General features: G+C 35.7%; 1 non-coding gene across 1 annotated transcript; it reads right to left on the reverse strand.

The window, feature by feature from the left end:
* Positions 1 to 315: 315 nt before the first annotated feature.
* Positions 316 to 418, reverse strand: LOC145785207 (U6 spliceosomal RNA). Its single transcript, XR_014291143.1, has one exon. It is a non-coding gene; the product is annotated as a U6 spliceosomal RNA (small nuclear RNA).
* Positions 419 to 19,011: the final 18,593 nt, after the last annotated feature.

The following is a 19,011-nucleotide window of genomic DNA, read 5'->3' on the forward strand; positions in this document are numbered from 1 at the left end:
AGTGCTAGGTGGGGGTTGCTTAAAACTATTCCAATACGATGTCCAGCCACACTGTCCCAGTGGTTGATTAAAATGTCTGTGAGCATAGGGTTGCTTTTTTAAGTTTGCAAATGTCATGTAAACACTAGTGTGTGTTTCATCGTTATTGTGTTTCACGAGCAGTGTTCTCTTTATGCAAGTTTTTGTTGGCAAAATAGATCGGTGTGCCAACTCAATTTGTAATAAATTGGCAAAATATTATATATAAATTTAAAAACTTTTTCTGATTGTATTATAAAAATATTTAGCTTAGTACTGCAAAATGTTTTTTTTTAAAGAAATATGGAACGCTTCACGATTTTGCGTGTCATCCTTGCGCAGGGACCATGCTAATCTTCTCTGTGTCGTTCCAATTTTAGTACTGTATTGCCGAAGCATGTACTGCCGAAGATTGCAAAATGTTGTTAATCAACAAATTCTTGCCACGCTGATAAGCATCGCAAGTGACAGTTGTCTATAATAAAAGAAAGACGGTTTTATAGACTCTCACAAAAAGGATGAAAAACCAACTTATTGCTTTTTTAGAGGGAACACTGTTCATGAATTACGATAGAATTATGATTTTTGGTGATTTCCACAAGCGCTTGTTTCATGGTGCCTGCTGCCTGGTGTCTTTCTCCCTGTTATTGGAGCCTATTTTTCGCTGATATATTTGCCGGTCACTATAGTTGCCTATATTGCGATGTGTCAAACATTTCCTTATTTACTGAAATTGTTAATTGCAAGATATCTTTTGTGAAGCGAAGTGACAACACCACTCTTGCTTGGCGAAGAATATTCTGATGAAACCGCTCGCCTCGCTATAAGTGCGCAAAACAAGTGGCCTCGTTTATTAGGCATTGTTAAAAAAGTCAAAAGTGTTGTAAAAGGAGCTTAGCCTGGCAGTAGCGTTGTTCGATTAATTTTGTTGCTGCGGTATTCTAACATAAATATGAACAACATGTAACGCTGGATAGCCTACTAGGTAAGAAATGCGTTCTTTTCTAGCATAAGAGTCAACCTACCTAAAATTTTATTAGTGCGGCCCGCCACAGCTCTCCTTAGTGCCAAAGTGGCCCGCATGCAAAAAAGGTTGGTGACCCCTGAGTGTAGTGTATAAACCACATTATTACGATGTGCACTTTCTTTAAAAGCAATAAAAAACTACAGTACTAAAAGAGGGATGAAAAGCAATTTTAGCAAATGCAATAATAAAAAAGTTTTTAAATGAAACGACTAAATCTATAAACTGATTACAGTAAACTAATCATACCACTGATCTACACTACTGGACAAATAATTAGCAGCCATTTTCGAGAAACAAAAGAAATTTAATGTCTACACAAATTGACAGTTTTTAAATGCTCATGCATTGATGAAGCAAAGTTTTAATAGCTGTCAATTTGTGTAGACATTAAATTTCTTTTATTCACAATTCGTTTAGAACAACTTAGCACAATCATCTACTGACTGTTCTTCAGTGAACTAGGAATTTTTGACTTGCTAAAACTCATAAAATTTTGTTACAACAATCAAGAGACTCCTCTCGTCACCAAGTAACAACTTTATGATTTTCCAGTGAAGCTTGAAGAATGAAGTGTATTGTGTTTTGTTCTACATTTTCCAACTCTTTTCGCCTTTCATACTTTCAACATATTTCATCTCTTCTTAATTGTACTAATAGTACGAGCGGTCTTAAATTGTACTAATAGTAATTGTACTAATAGCACGGCGTTATATCAATGTAAACTTATGGCAGTGGACTGTAATCTAAATTTCGTTTTTCTTTGTATTCGTCTGGTTGAACGATTGTAATTTACTTGAGGGATGATAATGTTCATGTGTTCTTGAATTTTGTACCAGTATAGTGTTGAAAATCGTGGCAGAACACCAGTTTAAGATTTAGGCTTGCAGGTTTTGATTTTAATTTTAATTTTATGTAACCATCTATTTAGAATAGAATTTTATGCATGTTGATAATATCGGAGTTTGCTTTATTTGTTCGTTTTACGTATTTTCAAATTTTCTTTTTTACATGTGCTAGCTGAAGATGCTATTACTATAGCGAAATCGATTCTTACTTAATAAATAACAATAAGAGGTTAGATTGTTGTGCAAATGCCAGCATTTGATGAATGCAAAATAGCAGTACGAGCGGAGACAATACGTTTTTTTGTAAATTCATTCTGTTTTAGTATATGAGTGTTCTCTCACAACACATTCATTGTCCGTTCTTACGTGGACTTAATGGACTAAAGCCTGTCACATTTTTTAGCATTTCAGAATTAATGACTGTAGGCCGTAGGGTACTGTTCACTGCAAAAATTAAAAATAACTTGCGTTTTTGTATATGAGTGAATAATGCTTTTCTTAAATGGCAAAGACAATCATTACAAAATAACATTGAATTAGATTGGCCAGTATAAACTCTGACAGCCTCATTAAGGACTTTTAGCGCAAAGTTTTATTAGAAAAGCAAAATGGAAAATAATTTGTCAAGTACTATATACTTTTGCTCTTCATGGTAGTATAAATGTGCTTTCCGGTGATAACCTTAAAAATAGTTTGCTAGGCATGATATGAAAGCACTCATGCAACTCTTTCAGAACGGCACAAAATAGATTAAACAAAATAGCATGTGACTGGTAAAAAAACTAAAGTAACAAATAAACCAAGTAAAGTTACTGAGCTGTAATTGAACTAGTGCTCTGATGCCTAAAGCTAGTGCCTGAAGCCGACGTGTTGATTCACTGTTCACTGTTGGTTAAATTTTATTTCTGTTCGCAGTTTTAGTTTGTGCAAGTTGGAGTGAAGGGTGTTGATTTAGCTGGTCTGCTGTTAACTTGAGTTGTGTTATAGAATGATTATTTATTTTGCAGATTCGAGTTTTAAGTTTAATAAAACCAAATAACGGTTGCAACAGTTACACAAATTTATTAAACGTTACTCACCAAGACAAGGAGACACTGCTCTGTTAGTAGGGTAACCATTGCTGTGAGACGAAGAAAATGGCAGATTTTCCCATTTTTCGTTTCTCTTGACAGGATGTTGTTTACGATAAATCACATACTTGTACAAAATCTTGAGATGAGCCTTGTAGATTTTCAATGAGAAGAAGTATGATCCATTTCTAACCATTACAACATTATAAAAATTATGCATGCAGTAGAAATTGCTTGATAAAATATTCCATCTCGGTTAAAGCAGATCAGCTAATAATGAGAGTAATTCTGGCGTATTTTAATTCTCGTGAAGGCTTTTCTAGGTTTAAAAAAAATGTCTTTCATTTTTTCAATTGATTGAAAAAAGGTTTCATTGAAGAGTGGCTGTACACACAAAAGTAGCCATTTTTTCCTTAGTTACAACAAATTGCTTACTGCCTTGTCTGAAAAAAAAAGTGTGTAATTAATCGTACAGTTAAAATTAAAGCGTGCCTATTAACTATTATACTGTCTAATCAAGGTAGTTTGAAGTATTTAGCATTTGGAAAAAAACATTTATCTAATATAAAATTCTAGCACTAAAATTTATCACCCAAGTTTTATTGGGATATTTGGCAAAATAGTAAAAAATTATATTTTTATGTAGACCTATCAGTTACTGCACAAAACGTGATCACAAAACACACTTAACAATATCTTGTTGAATTACGTATTAAAATGATACTCTACAATGATTATATCGGTTTAAACAATTATCGCAAACAACTTATCAAATTTGTCACTGGTTATCTAGAAAATACTTTTTTCAACTATCCAATTTTCCTTATGGAAGCAATTTTTGTTTTAGGGTGACAAAAAATTATAAAAAAAACTCTTAAATTTATGAACTTACTTTTCGTCATAATGCATTGGGTAATAGCTATTGTCTTTTGTGGTCATGTGTAGTACGTAAAACGTTTCTCCTCTCTTCAATTCGTAATCAGAGAATATCGCTCGAAATTCAAGCATGTAATAGCCTACAAAATATAAATAATTTGCAATTTGTTAACAGTAAACGCCACTTTATTCCAACATTAAACTATAAAAGGATGGAGTGTGAAAGATTCTAAAATATCAAGAGAAAAAAGCTGGTTGGAAAGAAATTCAAGGAAGTGTCTGAGATTCTGTGGAACAGTGCTTTCCAAGAAAATGAAGGGCATTGTTTATAAAACATGCGTAAGAAGTACAATGTGCTACGGAGCCGACGAATAGGCCATGGGGATCGAAGATATGAACAAGATGAAAACCACTAAATGAGAATGCTTCGAATTATGTGTAAAAAACAACCTTGAAAGATAAAATTAGAAATAAAAGTATACAACTTTTTTTGCAACTTCAATCTGTTTTTATTTGAAATGTCAAAATAATGAAAAACTAAAAATGAATAGGCCCTGAGGGGTAATGCCCTCCGCTCTTGGGGCACGGGAGTCGGTTAACATGGTTTTGCTCTCTAAGCAATGTAGCCAGAATAAAAGCTATTTGATTACTGACAATTTTTGTCATTTGATGAGGTTGCTACAACAGTTCATTGAACGATAGTGTGATACAAGAACAATCTAGAATTCAGTGGTTCTTAACCTTTTTTCTATCATGCCCCCCTTCAATAATGGTCATGTGCCTCGCGCCCCCCCTAGATTTTAAATAAGTATCATACCAAAAAAATTGCATTTTTATCTGTTTATTGTACACATCAATGAGATACTTGACACTGCTTCTCAGCGACTAGGTTTTTAATACGAGGTTTAACTCCAGAGAGTGAACAACGTAAGTCTCTTTCAACTCTCAGCCTGTTTCTGTGAATAGTACCACGTGACTGCAACTAGGCTGGGGATAGGCCACTGAGAAAGTAAATAAAACAGGCCATTAGTACCGGTAATATTAAGTAAGGTGATCGAGCATTAAGTAAGTAAAACTGTAAAAAAGCAAATTGAACAAATAAGTAAAAATGAAGCAGCGTCGAGAAAATTTGATAAATCTGAAGTTCAGCGCAAAATAGTTTTGTAAAGTTCTGGTCTAACTAATAAAGGAAGAATTACTGAATACAATATAAAATAAGAAAAAATACAAAATGTAACGAACAGCATAGGTCCTAGGACATTAAAGTAATTTAAAAAAATTGAAATTGTTGTAGAGCTCGCGCCCCCCCCTGAGAGATGCTTCACGCCCCCCTGGGGGGGGGGGCGCGCCTCCCCGGTTAAGAACCACTGATCTAGATACTTAAAAAAGCATTTGTGCTGTCAATTATACAGAAACAACTGATACAAAATTACCCCTCTCACCACAACGGTGGATTCTTGACTTACCTTTCGATGATAATTTCTTGTAGTCAATAATTTCTTTTTCGACATTGGCAGGCATTTGCAAAGATTCATTTGTAGAGATACTTCGAGCAACTGAAAAGTAAACATGCATTTAGACCAAGGGACTCAAACTCAAATTGCTCTGAATACCAAATGAACACTTGCAAATTAACCCAAGGGCCGCAATACACAATAAGAAGTCAATAAACAAAATAACACAATTAAAACGCAAAAGAAGGTAGTGAAAACACACCAAGAACGTTAGATCGCAAGAAAAAGTATTAAGAAGAAAAAGATGGAAAAACACTGTACAAAAACGCAAACGAAAAATAAAAACAAAAAAGAACGCAAACGAAACGACGAACTGGAAGCATAAAAATCTTGCAATCAACTTTCAAAAAGCGCGGAAAAAACTAAACCCTAGAAAATCTGACTTCAGCAAATACTAAGGATAAAGATACAATAAGTGAATAGGCCATGTGATTGTGAATTGTGATGAAACAACACGAGTTTCTCGCACGCAATAAAATGGACAATAGTGCTACAAAGTCGTGTAAAGTTTGATGGGCATTTTCAGATTTTTTGAGCAATTTTAGAGTGTATTTTATCTTTTTAAACCCATAGCAAAAATATGTACTGTAACTGTTAATTATTTCAAAGTTTAAAAATACATCGTGGGTTGCACCAAAAGTTTTCGAGGGCCGCATGCGGCAGTCTTTGATTTAAACCAATAAGGCAGTCGTCTCGAACTCTAAGAATTAAGATCACATTGGTCCATAATTTCTCAACCTGCTTTTCAATCGGACTAAATTGACAAGTAAGTCAAAGAGGTATATGAAGAATATGTTGAAATACAGCAACAATTATGCATAATTATCTTTCTGCTTAATTTGCTTTTAAATTCAATTTTTTCGCACTTTTGTGACTTTGGCGACTTTTTTGGTGAAATAATTATTGCATTTAAATCGCCAAAAGTTTATTTTACTTGTAACTTTCGTGAAACCTTTGGAAATTGAAACTAAAATTGATTGACCAAAGTTTATTTGAACAGAAGTAATATGTCTGTATTTTATTATATTTAATTTTATCTCTATTTTTATTTACTTTTTTTCTGAATTTATATTCCGCATAGTCACACTGAGCCGGTTTTCTATAATTCTTGCCTTACTGAATCTTTTATGACATCACAACTAAGTTTTTGAATACGAGACTTTCAAAGTAAAAAGTTCAGGAAATTGTCACTTTTTAAATTTCTTTTGTGTATTGTAAAATTTAAATGGCCCTTATTACACTTGCAAGTCTTGATTGTAATGTAGGCCTATTTTTCAACCGACGAAATAAGTTTTTTTTCGAGATTTGGTGGCTGTGCATTGTGTAAGTTTAAGATAGCATTTTCCATAACAGTGTTTTATCGATGCATATTTTAAACCTTGCGGTTTTGTCATATTTTTGTTGGTGCCAAATTCGTATGTTGACTTTATCGTTCTCCATGTTCGCGCCAGCAATAAAAAATAAATTGAATTAAATTGAACATCTTTTGCTGATTCAGATGAAAAGTTTAACTGACCCAGGTCATTAAACCTAGGCAATTTCTATGGAAATTAGAATTTTATGATCGCAATGCAAATAGGTCTAGTAGAGAAGTGACGAAACACGGTAAGGCACGTTAAAAAAATTTGCTGCACATACAACTAAAACTGAACTTGTGCAGTGTAGAACCTCCAGTTTAACAAGCTCCTGTTGAAGTTCCACAACTTTGAGTTAACTAAGCAGTTGGGCTAATACAACCAAACACAAATTTTTGTCGTTTTTGTGAACATAAATAATTATGGCCAAGTGTTTAACACGTTTAAAGTTTCAAAAATATTCATTTCCGTGCAAAAATATCAAACGTTGATATCTAACACGTGTGTATAGGCTACTACCACAGGGGTTATCAACTTTTTTTCCCATTAACTACCTCCCAGTCATAAAACGATCAACCCGAAACAATCAGACCCTAATCGAATAAAATCTGGCTGGGTCATAACGCGTTGATGAGCTTTGCTATCTCGCCACGCTAATTACCCCGTCGGCCTATTGGTAGTCGCGCTATTTGCAATCACACCATTTGTACAATACCCCAACCTTTCATTTGCATCAATCAAACATTGTCTCTGGTACATCTTAAAGTGGCAATTCCATCACCGCGTGTATTGTCGAGATTTGTACCTTAATATTACAAAAAGAGTAGGCTACGCATAATCCACACATCAACAACAGTTCTCAAAACTTTCAGAAAAAGCCTTTTTTTATTTTGCTATTCCAAATATTGAAGACTATTCAAACACGTTAGTCAAATTTTAAATATGACAAATGTAAACTTTTCAAAAGATGGTTTTGACGTACGATTCTTTTGATATAAATCCATCAAGGTAAAACCCCAATCTCTTCAATTAATTATTAATCACTGTACAATTTGTTATCTTATAATTGTTTTCATTAGATTAGTACAGGGGTCACCAAACTACGGCCCGCGGGCCGGAACCGGTCCTCGAACTGATTTCATCCGGCCCGCCACGTGCTGCGGAAATAACAGCTGCACTACAACTGTCAAGGAAAAAAGTTACCAAACTTTTTGTAAAGGATTGACTTTGCTGTTGAGCTACACGCAACCTGCTAATGATTTTTCCATATTGTTTCTTCTTATGTTTCTTTTGTCATTAGGCCACCACAAATGGGAACACCCTAGGCCAAATTTGGAAAGATGTAATGTTTTTCCAAGAGCACGATGCCCTGTAGTGTATCACAGCAGGGTATATCTTTTCCAGTAACCTTTCGATTTTCATTACAACTTTGTGATTCCACCGCTGACTTTTTTATTTATTGTGCTCAATTCAAGTCAATGGAGATTCTAAATAGTTGTATATCTTTTCGCAATTTGCATCCGGCCCGCAGCTGTTAATCTCGCAGCAATCCGGCCCTCAGAGAAAAAAGTTTGGTGACCCCTGGATTAGTACAACAATAATTCGTTAAGTCATTTCAAAACTATCCATGCGGCAAACTTTCAAAAAATACAAATGGTCTTACCTTCGGAAACAGATGTGTTCACATCAGAGGCAAAACTTTCTTCATTCTGCAAATGTTGCGTATAGCAATGTTAGAAATACGAAAGTAACTATCGGCCAAATATTTAGCAAATTCGATTAAAAATGGGTTGTCAACAACGCAAGAAGTATTTCTAAATTAAACTTTAGTGTTAGCAATCATAATATTGAAGAATATATTACATGTAGGCTGAGGAATTTCCTTAAAAAATACACACACACAAAACTAAAAATAATCACAACAATGCGTGGAAGTGCATAATGGAAACAAAAAGTCACCCAAAAAAAAGCTGTTTTTTGTCTTGCTATAAGAAGTGGACAAACAGAGTTAACATAACACGATCAAATCTCCTTTTCATTAAAACTGGTTAAGATTCACTAAACAGGAAGCAACACACAAAGATAAACAATGTTTTTTCGCAATACAGTAAACTTCATATTTTACAGGAAGAACATCTATGTAGGCTATAAAACTATTTCAGCATCTAAAAAGCATAGGTTTGCTCATGGTGAACTGCAGTGGCGGCTCGTCCATAGAAACTGCAAAACTGCAGCACCCCCTGCACATTTCAGTATTTTATTTTTTTTATTAATTTCACGTTTTTTCTCGTGTTCTCTATAGATCCTACCGACTAGAAGTTTCATAATTTCTGGGTTTTAAAAAATATGATGATTTTTTAAGTTTTGTATTTGGCAGCTCTGAACTGCAAGCCCTGCAGTTGCAATCTTATAAAAGAAGAACAAAGAGAAATTGTGACGTCATATTTTGGCTCAGGTTGCTTCAAATCCCACAATTTCGAACTGCAAATTTTGCAGTTGCTGGTCACGTGGTCAGGCTAGCTACTGTTAACTGTTGTTTTCAAACACGATATTAGGTGGCTGCGACTGATGCTGTTACATGGTTAGACTAATGTGCTTTGCTTTCTTCACAAAAAGATAAAGCTCAGACTAGGTTTTCATTAGTGTTGTTAAATTAAATTTAAGAAAAGCTCTACCAATAAATTTTTGTGGTTACCAAACCTGGTTGATTTTTTATAAATTAAATGTAACCTAGGTTCATTGTTAACTTACGATAATAAGTTAAGGCCAAAGGTCACATGCTAAAACAGCCTATTTAAACTTGATGAACATCAGGAAATTAATTGCTCAAATAGCCTCAGAATTCATGAAATACCACTAAAATAAGGTAAAATTTATGGAGGTCATGTCCCTAGACCCCTTGGCATCGCGCCTTTGGCGCTCGCTCTTTCACGTATAGGCTACCTCCGGTTGCAGCACCCCCTGCTATAAATACCACGAGCCGCCACTGGTGAACTGTAAGTCATGATTTACTTTGCATACCCAACCGTTCTAGTTGTAGGCCCTGTTGTATTATATGAATCATTCATCAATTCCTTTTAAATTTAATAGTTTTATGCAAACAACAATGTTGAAACAAGACAAGATGCAAACTTGACTAGGAAATGTAAATGTAACTTTTCTACTGCTCAAAGAGTTTGTACTCAAATCAGTTGTAGGCTATATGTTGTTAAAAGAAACACTTGCAAAATTATACCTCTGAATCTGGCACTTCTCCCCTCGAATCTCTCAATTCATCGTCAGAGTGGTCGCTTTCATCAGAAGCCAACTAAAATTGTAAATGAAATGTACAGTACAATGTTTGAATTTCAAGAATACTTAAAATGCATTTGTAAAAATGATATAAATTTATAATCATTTGCATTTTAACTTTATGAAAAAATGCATGCTTTTCAAAATGAATTATTTTCGGAATGTAATTGAAAACTTAAATAAACAAAAACAATAGCTTCATAGCTACTGTGTCTCAAGAATTGTAATGAAACGCAGCAATGTAAGACTGCGATGACATTCTCCGTATCATGCAAATACGACTTACCAACAAAAAGTAATATTTCACTGAAATAATGACACGACATCAAAAAGAATCTAACAAAATTAGCAAATCGTTTTCAATAAAATGGTAGCCTATAGTAACAAAGTGAAAAAAGTTTTGAGACCAGAAAAAAAACAAAGTGTCAAACACTGCGAGTCGAAAATAACATAATACAAACGAATTTATTTTCACACGAGTCAGTTCAACCAAAAACAGCTAAAAATCGATTTCGATCACCTAGCAGCTAGATCATCTTCAGTTAAGCTGAAAGCGAACAGCACAAAAATCAAATGATGAAGGTGCGAAAGAATGAAAAACGTTTCACTCTTGCAGTCTTGCCACGTTAAAGAATTAATGGAAAAGACTAACAACCAAAGGCGAAATACACGAAAAATGGCACGAAAGAGTATGGTATAAAATTGTACCATCATAAGCCATCTTGACACCTGTCAGAAGATATTTCATTTTCTCGAAAACAACGTTTAATCTTTCTGCACCCCGCTTTCGACCGTGCTTCCATTAGTTGTTACATCTTTGACATCCGCAAGATTTTTCGTAGCTTTTTTATCATTCTCATATGCTCACATCACTGTCACGGTCGCCATATCATGTGCCATCTCCGATTTGAAGGTTGGCTGTCAATTCTTTCCACAAATATCTATCTTCTCTTCACTTTGCTTCTCCAATGCTGAACGGGCCAGCTCAATGATTTATACCATTTAAGTTATGATTCGTTTTCCGTTGAATCTTCTTTTTCTATGCAACCTTCATCAATCACTTGTTGAAGCTGAGTTGCCGATTCTTTCAGAATATGCCCCACAAATTTAATCTTTTGTTAAGCAAATTATTTATCCATCTATTTTTCACAAAACGTATACTTTTAATTTATTAGTTCGTAATACAGTATGATATTTTTAATGTTCTTCTGTGGCATTACACTTAAAATTTTTATGCGTGTTTGTAAATTCGTTTTGGAAAAAACCCAACTCTCACAGCCATAATTGTTTTTGTTAATCCTGACGACGATGGTTTCAGCGCGCGAGAACTATTTTTCTCTAGGGAGGGGGGGGGGGGGGGCTGAAGCTGCAATAGAGTTGTCAGTTTCTGTGGGGATTCGCCCCCCAGACCCCTCTTACGTGAGAGAACATTTAAAAACTGGTAGTAAGCATTTGGTCCCCTCCTGTGTTACAAGCGACGCCGAAACACACACATTGTAACTTTGTAAGAAATGAAGAACGGCAACAAGAAAGCCAGGAAATTAATATGAAAACAAACAAATTAGAAAGTGATACGAAAACAACAGTTTGTGGAAGTGAGTTCTCACACGCTTCCAAAGATTGATTTTCGCTCAAGTGTTTTCTCTATGAATTGTGTCATGAGTTCTTTGACATCGATAGTGTTCAAAGGGTTTTGGTGGACATGCATCAACGCTAGATGAGAACCGGCAGGATAAGTCTTTTTTGCGTCATTGAGCTTCTAAACCACGTTTTCAGGCGTCTTAGAGCAGAAAAAGAACGTTCTGATGATGCAGCTGAAACCCGAAGGAAATGGCAGAGCTCCACGAAATCTCGCGTTTCTTTGAAAAGATCTAGTGTTTGAGGCTTTAGTTTCGATAGTATCTCAGCAACCTTTTGAACGGAGTTTGCGGTTTTTCCATTTACTGCACATCATCGCTGAGCAAGGTAAATTTCGTTTTTAGGTGATCTTTTCTGATGGCATCGGGTAAGCTGATCTCAGTATCAGATCGTTCCTCACCGTTTGCACAGCTCAGACGGGCCCTCTTTCTGTTGGCTGCTGTAAGCAGATCCGCCTAGTCGAGTCTTCGATCAAGCTTCAGCTTGAACCAAATAAAGGACTTCGATGTATTGCCGTTTCCACGATCCTTCTTCCGCAGACGACACAGCATTCGATTCCTCTGTATTTCGAAATCTTGCTGGAGTTTTGCTCACTCGTGGATCCTTTGGCGTCTTTAGGTTATTGGCATACACAAAGACACTTGCTGCTTCCATAGCCTTGGAAACGGATTCATCTTTTCTGAGATTTTTTATCCGTTCGCGGAGAATGGTGATGGATTTCAAAGCTGAAGAAGCAGGAGTCTTCTTGTTTTGGAGCTGTCTTGCGACGGCTTCTGCAGGCTGAAAAACTTCACCGCTGCAGGTAATCGCAAAATAAAGCCGCATCGTGCGTACTGGTGGTATACAAACGAACAAAACGAGACGAAAAAGCAATATCATGTATTTTTGTACGGTAATGTTCAGAAGTACAGCGTGAAATGTAATTATTGCAAAATGATGTCCAATAAACGATGGACCGTGTTAATAGGAAGGATTGCTAGTACCGTTATTGCGAGGTAGGCCTATAGCTTCCTGTGATGGACCGTGTTAATAGGAAGGATTGCTAGTACCGTTATTGCGAGGTATAGCTTCCTGTGATTGACGACTCTTTATTGCGAATAATAAGCGTGACCACACGTAACAGGAACTCGATACATCGTAGCAATTATTGTTCGAATAATTTTTTGAAAATATGTTATGTACCTGAAATTGTCAGAATTTTCTAGAGAGGGCTGAAGCAATTATTGAAAATTCCAGGGGGGCTGAATTAGCTCTAAGGGGAGCTGCAGCCCCTTAAGCACCCCTACTTCCAGTGCCCCTGGTCTCAGCTGCAAACTGCGTTTGCATATCGTTCTCAAAAAAGTTTTACATTACTAAAATGATCGTTTTGCGCGGCTAATTCTTCATGTTTCTTCGCTAATGCAACTTTCATCTTGTGTGATAAAAGATCCGAGTTGTATGTGGGCATTAAATATTTCTAATTGTACTCCTTCCAGTTTGATTTTTATTTTATTGTTTTCATTATGCCTTTCCTTGTCCATCCACAATGTTTTCGTTTTCTTCAAATTCAGCTTCATTCTATACTTTTTTCTAATTTTCTGGGTGTTGGATACATATTTTCTTGCAGTTTTTCTTGTTTGTCTGCCAGACAGTGATCATACTATAAATACTTGGAAAGATTTTTACTACGTTAACGCAGGTTATATAATTTGTTAACTCCAAGTTTCACCCCAGCATTCTGATATACAGTAAATCTAAAGATCTATATATGTTTTTTTTCATTTCTCAACACATCTCCAAGCTCTTTCATCATAGGTTCACAAGACAGCATTTGTTATGTCACCATAGTGACATCCTTAACCCAAGTAGGTAAGAATTACGGAAAATTCTTGCATTATAAAGTTTTAACAAGAATAACTTATCAACATTTTTACCGGAGTTTCAGGATTATGTTGTTCTTCTTCTTGCTCTTCCGTTCTGTAGTCAGCGTACTGGTTTGGCTTTAAATTGTTTGGGAACAAATTAATTGATTGCTTCAGAATTGTAAAGTAGGCTTAACATTAAATTAAGATTGAAGTAATATTTTTAAATACCATCTACACTACAGCATACGTTTATTTTTTCCATAAATTATAGTCCTCAAATTGAGATTAAAAAGTGATGAAATGATGTTGTTCGTAGGTGTAAATGAGAATTGATTTCAGTTAAAAACCTCTGTATTTTTTAAATCTTAATTGTGATGCTGTAAAATTTTAACAAGTAAAAATTAATCTAAAGTTGTTGCTGTAAGGCATTTTTAATACTCTATCTTTGCTGCAATATTCAGCGCAACAAGTTCAGAAATTTTTATTTAAAAAAATACTCAAGCTCAGTGACAGATAAATGTTGCACATTATATTTCTGAAATCCAATAAATCTTCACAATGTCCCCGTAATATGCTGATGTGGAAAAGGTTTAACGTAATTTAACCGAAATACAAAAATATTTGGAGTCACTAGTTTCCAACAATCAGTTAATATAAAGAAGAAACTTTGTACCTTAGAATAGCAGTTTTCCAATTTCATGACAGGACTTGTGTAAGAAAATCTTACTATTTACTTGGTATAAGTTGCAATTACCACGACATCGGTTTGTGGCTATGGTAGTTGCATAGTGGTGTTATTACAAAGCAACTGATGTAGGCTGATAATTGTTGGAAGTAAAACATTAAAACAAATCTTCAATTTTAAAGTGAACCTGATGACAGGCTAATTGGAAAATGAACTCACATTGTAGCCAACAGCATCTTTGGCGAGGTGAATTTGTGTTTCTGATGTATATCGAAGATCGTGCGTACTCTACAGTTATAAAAAACGTTGTTGTTTAAATTATAATATCAGGATCACCATAGATTTAACCTGGGCCTAAGCTACACGAACAATTGTCACAGACTAACAGTGTTGTAGTTTTGCAGACAAATCAAAATAACGTTTATCTAGAACAAACTATCCAAACACATCCATCATACTTAACGCACTCTATGTTAAGCTCACTAAACGGATTAAGATATTTGGTCGATCTATTAATATATTTAGACTGAGAAGGAAACTATAGTATGACTCAAAGTGAATTTATGCCTGGTAAAGGTGGGAAAAAGCTAAAAAAGCTGCATAGCCGAGTGGTGAGAGCCATGGTTCGACGTTCGAAAGGCCGCCGGTTCGATACTATACTCAAGAGCACGTGGCTGTGTCCTTGGCAAGACAGTTAAAGGCATTTTGTTGATTACGGTGTGACGCCCTTTCGACTACAGCATTTAATTTCTTTTATGATTCAGGACTGATTCTAGAGACAAATGCCTGTGGCCTTTCTTAGGGTTATGGCCTACTGAACTGACAGGTAGGAAATAACTTTAGAACAAATTGTGAAAGTTATAATGCAGTAAATAAAGATGTTTTACGGATTACGGGAAAGCATTTGAATTAATCATTTGTTCCAGCCAATTGTTCACTAAATCAAACGTCCTATAAAACCGTTCAGGTCTACTGAATCTTAGCGTATTACGTCATGGAATTTTTCCGAAAAAATGAGCCAATATTGCACCATCGTTCGTAAGACCTGATGAAACATTGCATCATCACCTTTGAACACCTGTTTGAATTGCTTCACAATTCCTTTCATTATTGCGTCACATAACTGCGTACGTGAGTTTGAGATATTGCCATGTATCTGATCATTTGTAAAATTGTTGCTTGAAGGTTAGTCGCAAATTTAACTGTTTTGATTATTGCTTGCTAGCTGGACAAAATTTCCGTCTTTTATCCAAGTAATCTGTTCTGCAGTGACAAGTTTGTAGTGGTGTACCGCGTTGAACCCCATTTTCGATAGCCGCGGGCTAATTTTACAGAAATACACTTTTTTTGAATAGACGTTTCGAATGAGTATTTCTTTTTCGGTCATTGCATACAGACGAACAGATCCGAGAATCTCATGTTACAATTTTCCCACGAAGAGATTATGGTTTACCGCTGTGACCATCATTGTAAGTCAAAAATTGATTCATTAGTTGTCCAACATTGGCATGAATGGCAAAGACGTTTCATTGCAAATTGTGTTGGATGGAAAAAACATTTATTCGCATCTAAAGGATTTTTTGAATTTAATAAATTATAAACTGGTTTTATAAAAAATAAACACATGAAATTTACGAAGTAACCGATTTCTGTAATAGATCGAGTTTAGCATTTAGCAGGCTAAACTTATCTAGTTTAGATTGCGATGCCATTTGTATCATAAAATAGTTAAATATCACCGTGCAGTAGCTTTTAAAGCAGCCTAGATATTAAAAAAAATTAGACATGCCTGGTTATCGGTGAATTGGTTTTGTGATCCATGAAGACCAGAACGACCTGATGGTAACAAATTATGTTGTGACGGATCGTGATCATCCTGGTGATGCTGGGCTTGGGTATGCGAAGTATACTGTAAAAAATTATGCACAAAAATCTAAATAAATTGATTGAGTTTCGCTTTTAGCAACATGATCGTTGCTTACTTCACAGTGTAGATTCTAACGATCTGTTTAAAGGCCTACTAAATGAAAATTTCAAACGGGAATTAAGCATTAAAATGCGTAAACTGAACATTCAAGAATACATTTCAAGAAAAATTACCGAAAAAAAAAAAGTTTTCAATGGCGCTGGCAAGGCCCAAAGTCCAATGTTTCATTTATTTTCATTTTTTTCAAAATAACCAAAAGTGCAAACACTGCTCGAGAATACGTTACAAAAGACAGCAATAACAAAAACCACGTTACCACATCTGATGTTTTGAGCAAACTGTCTGATGTTTTGATGTTGAAATCTGATGTTTTGATGTACATACATACATAGCCTACAGTCAAATCGCCGGCAGTAACAATTGTTGCGCGATTAGCTGATTGCTATAGTTTTTAGTGACGTAACTGTACAGTCGCACGCTTCGCTGCTCAGGCCAAATCTCGTTTTGAAAGCTCTGGCAAAAGCACGCGCGCAATGGTGGTCAGACCGCAATGGGGCAAAATTTTATTGAAAATCGTTTTATGGTAGCATGTTAAACACAAAGAACGTGGAAAATCGCTAAGTCAGGTTTTTCCTTTAGTATCCCTTTAAGCCTGATGCTGCGAGTTAGTTGTGGCAATATCGAATTACACGAGCTTTCGGAACACAGTTCCCAAGTCATGTGCTATGACGAATGGTGTTGAATTCAGTGAGTGGTTCTTTCATGTGGCTCTTTGGCTTAGCTTGAGGCTGTCGGCTGTGGAGTTTCTGTGCTGTTAGGCGCTATTGCTGTGAAATTTTGTTGAATCAGTTGTTAATAGATTAGGTGACGTAGTTCTTCCCTTTCGGCACGGTTGTTGATTTTTGGATTTTGCCTGCTTATGAATATGGCCTCTTTGAAACGTAATTGTACCGCGTCATTTTCTCTGGCAATAATTTTAAGTTCAAAGTTGGCGTGGCACTGTTGTTGATGATCAAAGACCGAACTTTTATCTGAGCTAAGGTGTTCTTTGATGCGGGAGTGGAGTGGGCGGCTCGTGCTGCCTAGTAGCTTTCCCTGCATTTTTTGCATGTGATCTTGTCATAGCCGTACGAGCCAGGGGGGCAGGGGGGGCAGCTGCCCGCCTGTTGTTTTAAAATGTCGCGAATTCGGGCAAAATTTTGCAATTATTAGGGCAAAAATTGCTATATGAAAAGCTACAAAATTGCATGAATTAAGAAAAACTATAAATTAATATCTTTTACCTATCAAACTAAGTAGGCTACAGCCTCTTATTTGCACAAGAAATGTGCAGCAAAATTTTCATTTGGCACACCCGTATTGATGTATTGTATTGCATGGTGATCAAACTGTAGTACGAAATGCATTTAACCAACTGCATCATGCCAATTTGGGCAGCCACCAAAATATGTCTCTAATACTTTTGTGAAACTGCCCAAATCAAAACGCAAAATTTGCTATATAGCTAATTTTATTAATTTTCACAAATGCATCGTGTTGATTTGGGCAGCTGAAAACATGAAATTATCTGATGAAACTGATTAGTCTGTTTATGCAACTGCCCAAATTAGCGTGAGGCAGTTTCCCAAAAATGAACAAATTCATTAATTTTTCCCATTTACATAACTGTATAGTTTAGATTTGGCAACAAAATTATCTGATCCATAGTCTATTTATAAAACTGCCCAAATTGGCATTATGCAGTTGCCTCGGCATCAAAATTTACAAAGTCTTTAATTTTTTTCATAATATCCATAAATGCATCATCTTTAAATCTGGTGAATACTTTTATACAACAATTCGGGTGGAGAGGTTACAGTACTTTTTCAACCATAAACGGAGATAGCTAAGCAACACCACAACATTTAACAAAAAAATGTTATACCTGTTAAATGTAATGTTAATGTTGTGGTGTTGCTTAGCTATGTTTGGTTACTTTTATAAAACTACCCAAATTAAAATGATGCAGTTGCGTTTTCTGGTTGCAAAAAAATGTTGGTAAGCTGCATGCATAGAAAGTGTTTCTTGTGATGATATAGAACAGGGGTGTGCAACGTGCGGCCCGCGGGCCAAATGCGGCCCGCGAAGAAAAATTATGTGGCCCGCGAAGATGTGCCAATTTTGAATTGTGTGCGGCCCGCGAAACATGTTTATACGGTAATTTAGTTTAGTCTGGTACGTTTGAACAATTCATTGTGGAGTGGATTATTGTAGATTTCACACCTTCTGTTAACCATTTTAGAAGTCTCCCACCGGCCACCGCTAATCCATTGTATTTAATTATTTGGGACGTAAAAATGTATGGTCACATAAAAGGCATTATGAACAAAGTACGACTTTGGAAAGCTCACGTACAGACAGGAAATATTTTCCACTTTCCAACTTTAAGAGACTATGGAATGCATCCTGAGAAGAAAACTGAACTTGCTGACCAACTTGAAAAATTGTTGTATGAATTTTTGGCTCGTTTCAAGGACTTCAAATCTCATGAACATTTGTTTGGTATATTCGCTTCGCCATTCAACACAGTCATTAACAAAGCACCAGAAGATATAACTTGAACTGATTGATCTTCAAGAGAAAACGGATTTGAAGGCAAAGTATTTAAAAATGAATCTTGGCAATTTTTACCGAAAACATTCCAACTAAGATGACTTTCCACATTTGAAAAATCCATGGCTTCAAAAATGACACTTTTTGGCTCAACGTATTTGTGCGGACATTTTTTTCTAAAACGGGCGTTATGAAATCTCCCTATTGATCGGTTCTGACAGACGAACACTTGGAAAATGGACTTCGAATTGCGATCACTTCCATTAAAGTAAATTTAGAAAAAGCCGTCGGGAAAAGAAGCCAGCTGCAAACTTCTCACTGAGCTCGTT

This window comes from Aplidium turbinatum, chromosome 1 (assembly GCF_918807975.1).
Source record: "Aplidium turbinatum chromosome 1, kaAplTurb1.1, whole genome shotgun sequence".
Taxonomy (NCBI): domain Eukaryota; kingdom Metazoa; phylum Chordata; class Ascidiacea; order Aplousobranchia; family Polyclinidae; genus Aplidium; species Aplidium turbinatum.